The sequence below is a fragment of the Triticum urartu genome, chromosome 6A (genome assembly GCF_056163025.1).
Source record: "Triticum urartu cultivar PI428250 chromosome 6A, HENAU_Tu73, whole genome shotgun sequence".
NCBI lineage: Eukaryota > Viridiplantae > Streptophyta > Magnoliopsida > Poales > Poaceae > Triticum > Triticum urartu.
In genome coordinates, this window is record NC_141878.1 from 326109528 (window position 1) to 326115878 (window position 6351).

Sequence of the window (6351 nt, forward strand, 5' to 3'; positions counted from 1 at the left end):
TGTAGTAGCAGGGTCGTCGGTGGTGTTTGGCGGTGCTGAAGAGCTTGGCGGTGCTGAAGGAGGTGGCGGTGAAGTAGCATCGTCTTCATCTTCGATAATTCTGGCAGTCACTGTTGCAGCTGAGGAAGAGAACTCAGTCTTCAAGGGATGGAGTTCCTAGCAGCACAGCTCTTCGAGGAGGTGTGGAGTCAAACTTGAATCGCTCAGTGAATCCATCCTCTTGAAGATCAGCTTCAGAACACATCATCGTGAGCCCTTTCCATGTGCGGCGACAGGTTTCATGGGCAACGAAAGCATTCTTGGTGGCAAGATTTCGAATGCGATTAACATCCACCAAGAGGCTTTTCATCTGACGCTTCAGCCAGTCATGATGCCTATCCTGTTTCTGATGTAGAGCCACAAGAAGCTCTCGGTCGTTGAGAACACGAGTGCGCTTCTTGGGTCTTGGAGCAGTTGTACTATCAGTGGCTTCAGTGGAAGCAGGGTGTGGTGCACATGTAGTGCCAGCCAAAGGATACACCCGAGAGACTGCTTCAACACCTTCAATGTTCTGAGTGAAGCTCTGATGTTCTGCATTCTGAAGACTTAGAGGTTCCTTGGCAAGCTCAGAATATATGGCTTCAGTAGACATATCCACATCAGGCAAGAAGATCCGATGGTTGCGGGCTGAGGGCTGATACGAGATAGCAGAGTGCAGCTTGATCAGCCACATGACCCAAGGGGCGTAGAATTTCAAACCAAACAGATCAGTGCCTGATGCAGCAAGTTGGCGTATGAAGAAGTCCTGTGCATTGAAGCATTTTCCATGAAGTATATAGAAGACCAAAGTCTTCATTGCACCCTGAAGCTTGACATTTGGAGAGTGCCCTTTGATGGGCCAGAGAGTTCGTATGATGATGTGATAGATGGTTCTTGGCAGATACTCAAGGTCTTCAACGAAGAACTCTGTGGGATAAGCAGCATCTTGGGGCAATGGCTTCATCATGATGAGCATCTGACTCATATCAGGTTCAGGCCTCTGAAAGATGCTTTCAATAGCTTCAGTATGCAGCTGACAGCCTTGCTCGAAGAGATCGCCAGGAGTGGGCAAGCCAGTGAGCTCAATGATGTCAAATGCATTGGCTTCGTGATGAACGTTGCCTGTCATCCACTCCAGGACCCAAGTCTTCGGATCTCTGCTGTACCCGCGGATGTGTAATGTGGCATAGAATTGGAGCAGCAGCTCTTCATTCCAATACTCCTGGTCAGTAATGAACGGCAGCAGTCCAACTTGCTTGAAGCAATCCAAAGCTTCTTCCAGACAGGGCAGACCAGCTATAGCTTCAATGTCAAGGCGCTTGTATGGGAAGATGCGACCTTGGTTGTAAAGAATGCATGAGTAATAGCTTCGCTGAGGATAGCTCCAGAACCGATCAGATGATATCCTTTCCCTTGAGTAGGGGTTCCTGGAGCTATTGAAGAAAGTGTTGTCTACCCTGAAGCCATTGATGTTGAAGGAGCCAGGTGCTGATACAGGACCTGGGAACCTTGGCAATCTTGGGATTGGCTTCTGTACCTGAGGCCTGTGCTCCACATGATAGTCGAACTGGGGACCTGCAGCAGACTCAGGAACAGAAGTGGCAGGGTCAGTGGCTTCGCTGTCTTCTGAAGCTTTTGTTGGGGAGGGCTCCACATTAGCTTCATTGGTGGTTGTGGCAGCCGCAGGATTTTCAAGCACGTTCTCCTGGAGAACTGCTTCTTGGTGGGACGGGGAAGTGGCAACTTGTGGTACTTCTTCTTCCGCGGCTGATGCAGCCGGAATGTCTTCAGCAGAGACTTGAGGCCTTGGACCTTTGCGAAGCCTGCGGAACGCAGACGACGCCTGTGGAGTTGGAGTGGGCTGGGCCTCATTGTCTTCTTCCTCTTGTGGGCGATCCGCCCAAGAAGCATCCTGTGCGATTGGCGTCAGTGGACGACCAATGCTGATGAGTTCGCTATTTTCAAGCTGAGGAAGGACTGCACCATCTGCTACATTGTCATGTTGACCAATGTCTTCAGCAGCAATGGGATCAACTGCTGGAATGTCTTCAGCTTCATGAGCCTCTGTGGAAGCAGGCTCATGGATTGTCAGTTGACGTTCAGCTTCAGGATAGACCATAGAAATGGGTTCAACTATCAAGGGCTCTGTGGGAGCAGCCCGATCTTTCTTGGTCTTCCTCTTCTTCTTGGTGGGGACAGTAGGAGAGGCTTCAGAGTGTTTCCTCTTCCTGGTTTCAGCCTCAGCAATCCTTGTCTTCTTGAGCTCTGAAGCGGTTGACCGGCTTTTTGGCTTCGAGCCAGTCAGTCTAGTTGGGAAGACATCAGAACTGCTTCCTGCCTTGGCGCATCAGGTTCAGCCGTAGCAGGCTTCTTCTTCTTCTTCTTCTTCTTCTTCTTCTTCTTCTTCTTCTTCTTCTTCTTCTTCTTCTTCTTCTTCTTCTTCTTCTTTGCGGCCATCCTGGGGTCGATGCCAGGACGCCCAAGTGCCTTGCGCTTCTCAGCCTCATTATAGGCTTGCACACATCTGTCAGCCAAAGTCTTCATGCGCTCACGCGAACCCTGAGCTTCTGCACGTTTCTTCAGAAAGGCTTCTTTGAGCTCGTGCATCATGATCTTGAAGTTCTTCACTTCTTGCACACTGAGCTTGGCCATATGCTTCTTGAACTGAGCCTTTTCATAGTCAATCTTTTGCTTCAGTTCAACAATGCGCTGGGTAATAGCGAGCTCTGAAGCAATGGCGCCTTGGAAGGCGACACTAAGGCCAATGGGTAGCTGCAGATCTTCAAAGCTGATGTTTGGCGTGTCAAACCACTCGTCAATGAAGTTGTGGATGATGGTCACATCAAAGAGAGGCAGATCATTGAAGATTTCTGCTTCTTCTTTGCTCTTGATTAGTTGCTCAAGAGTGTCATCTGCAAGATCTTCATCACTTGACAGATCAATGTCGTCATTGCGCAGAATGGCAGCAGCTGTTAGCTCTTGGCCGGTGTGTGGCAGAGGCATCCTGACCTTCTGGGGCTTGGAGATGCGAGATAAGTCTTCGGACTGCACACTGTCTTCAGGAGGTGCAGTTGCCAGTGGCTTCGCCCGTGAGATCTTTGGTGAAGGGGCAGGCTTTGAAGCTTTAGGCTTCTTCAGCTTCTTTGTCTTCAGCGCTGCAGGAGCTTCTTCTGATTCAGCTTCAGCTGCAGGCTCATTCACTGCAGTCCCTTGAGCTAGGATGCGGGTGGTGAGGCCTTCAAGGTTGTCGAAAGGACCGATGACATTTGGTTCTGCATCTCGTGTGCCATCTGCCCTTGGTGCTGAGGGACCAGGGTTGAAGTCTAACCCGAAAGTCTTCTTGTTCTGCTTCGCAGAGTTCTGGGCAAATTGGAAATTGCGCTTGAACAGATTGTCGTCATGACACCATAGTAGTGACGATGGGTGTGCATCAGCTGGCTGTGGCCCACAGACCATGCATGGATAGAAGCCTTGAGCAATGGCTTCATCTCTGGACCTGGGTAGAAGATTCTTGTATAGGATATCTCCCCATGGTCTCTTGATGGCGTTTTTCTCAGCATATTCCTGGGTAACAAATCTATATTTGAACCATTGTTCTGCCCAATATCTTCGAATCCATTGGATTCGGGTCTTGCGCTGATTGTAATCCTCTTCAGGATCTGTCTTGTACATTTCTAAGAGTTCATCTGGCAGATCTCTGGATGTTTCACCATGACGCTTTCTGCCACCCTTCCTTGCTGCTTTCTCTGAAGCCATAAACTTTAACTTGAAAGGCTTCAAGACGTTCAAAGGCTTCAAAGGTTTTCGCTTGCTGGACCAATAGGAACTGGCTTCGGGAGAATTTATGTGATGCTGTAAGAATTCTGCAAATGAATGCAGACTATGAGAACCAAAGGATTCTCCCACGGACATGTACCTGTGACAGCATTAAGGTGCGAGGGAAGGGGAAGAGGTCATATGCATTCTCAGAAGATTTTGAAGATAAATCAGTTTAGAAGACATTGACCTCATCGTGCGAAGACATTCACTCATAGATAAGAAGTTGGTTCCAGATTTGTACGAATCCATAGATCAGTACAAGTGAGGAATCTAACTACTTTGTGAAGCACAAGTGAATATACTAGGCATGTTATGAGATGCAGTATGAGAGAGATCTAACTTGTGTGAACAGAAACTGCTTGTGGTAGAAAGTGACAAATCCATAGGATCAACGGTGCTGTAAAAAGGAAGTTTTATTTACCACACTAAGAACTGCTAGACGGAGTTGAAGATGAGGCCGAGCAGTTCGATCTTCCGTGCCCTAACTTGGCGACGGAGGACACCTACGGCGACGGCGGAGAGGACGATGTCCGCGGTCGGCGTGAAGACGGCGTCGGAGAGGTTGCGGCAGCGAAGCGCTTCGTCGCCCGCGTCGTCGAGGGCTAGCGGTGGCGCTAGGGTTCGTGCAAGGGTGGAAGAAGAGACAATGACCGTTGTGAGTGTGTATTTATAGGTACAGGGGTGGCACTGTGCTATTACACAGGTGCCCCTGGCGATTCGCATCTAAGGAACACGTGGCCATTATGCGGAATTTTGGGGTTTGTTCCATGTCCCACACACGCCTGGATTGTAGGGTGGTCGTTCCTACTTCTCCGGATTTCATGTGGATGAATGAGCATTGAAAACGGACTTAATGGTTGTCTGTGTATCTTCTGCTGACAAGGACGCAGAGAAGACATTCGACAGTTTCAATAGAATGCATATGACTTGGAGAGATAGAGTTTGAGATAGAAAGCATAGAGAGGTTAGGGTCCGATCACATTCACTTAGTTCAAAAGATTCAACACGAAGACATAGCTATAAGTGAATGCTGTAGAGGACAGAACACTAGTAGATATATATATATATATATAATCAACATAGTGAAGATAATCATGAAGATATGTTGAGATCGAAGCCAAACCAAATGTGAAGACATTGCAAGGTAACGCCATGAGTGAAACACTTCAGAATAGAACGTTTGGTGGTGGCGTTACCCACCGTATAGGAAGTATTAGACCCAGACACGGCGCACAATTATCGTGGCGCTCTGAAGTCAAATTCCACATTAATGTATTCACACTTAGAATGTATGTCTTCATTGATTGAAGATATACTTTACTTCGTGTGTTGCACATCTAAGTCATCAATATGCATAAGGGTTAGGATGTGTGCCTGATCATAGGACATTTGAGGATTCCAGGATATTTAGCTCACACCGTAATTTGCAAAATCTCTTCTCATCCAAGGGCTTGGTGAAGATATCTGCCAGTTGCTCTTCAGTGTTGACGTGTATGATATCAATGTCTTCCTTCACAACATGATCTCTGAGAAAGTGATGACGAATTTCAATGTGCTTTGTCTTCGAGTGCTGAACTGGGTTGTTGGCAATCTTGATGGCGCTTTCGTTGTCGCAGTAAAGTGGCACTTGCTTCAGATGAATTCCATAGTCCTTGAGTGTTTGCTTCATCCACAGAAGCTGAGCGCAGCAAGATCCAGCAGCAATGTATTCAGATTCAGCAGTGGAGAGAGATACACAGTTCTGCTTCTTTGAAGACCAACATACAAGTGATCGTCCCAGAAAGTGACATGTGCCTGATGTAGACTTGCGATCAACTTTGTCACCAGCATAATCAGCATCCGAGAATCCAACCAGATCAAACTCTGCGCCCTTTGAATACCATAATCCTAGAGTTGAGGTGTGAGCCAAATATCGAAGAATTCGCTTCATAGCTAAGTGATGCGACTCCTTTGGTGCCGCTTGAAATCGAGCACACATGCAAACACTAAGCATAATATCTGGCCTAGATGCACATAGATAAAGTAAAGAACCAATCATGGAGCGGTATACCTTTTGATCGAACTCTTTACCATTGTCGTCGGGACCCAGATGATGTTTGGCTGGCATTGGTGTTGTGAAGCCTTTGCAGTCTTGCATACCAAACTTCTTCCGGCAATCTTTGAGATACTTCTCTTGAGATATGAAGATGCCGTTGCGTTGTTGTCGTATTTGAAGACCGAGGAAGAACTTCAGCTCCCCCATCATGGACATCTGATATTGCTCTTGCATCATATATCCAAACTCTTCAGTGTACTTTTGATTGGTGCAGCCGAAGATGATGTCATCCACATATATTTGGCACACAAACAGTTCACCATCATATGTCTTCATGAAAGAGTGGGATCTAGGGAACCAGGTATGAAGCCTTTGCTCTTCAGGAAGTATTTGAGTGTGTCATACCAGGCCCGAGGGGCTTGTTTGAGGCCATACAGTGCCTTGTTGAGCTTGTATACCATGTCAGGATGTTTTGGATC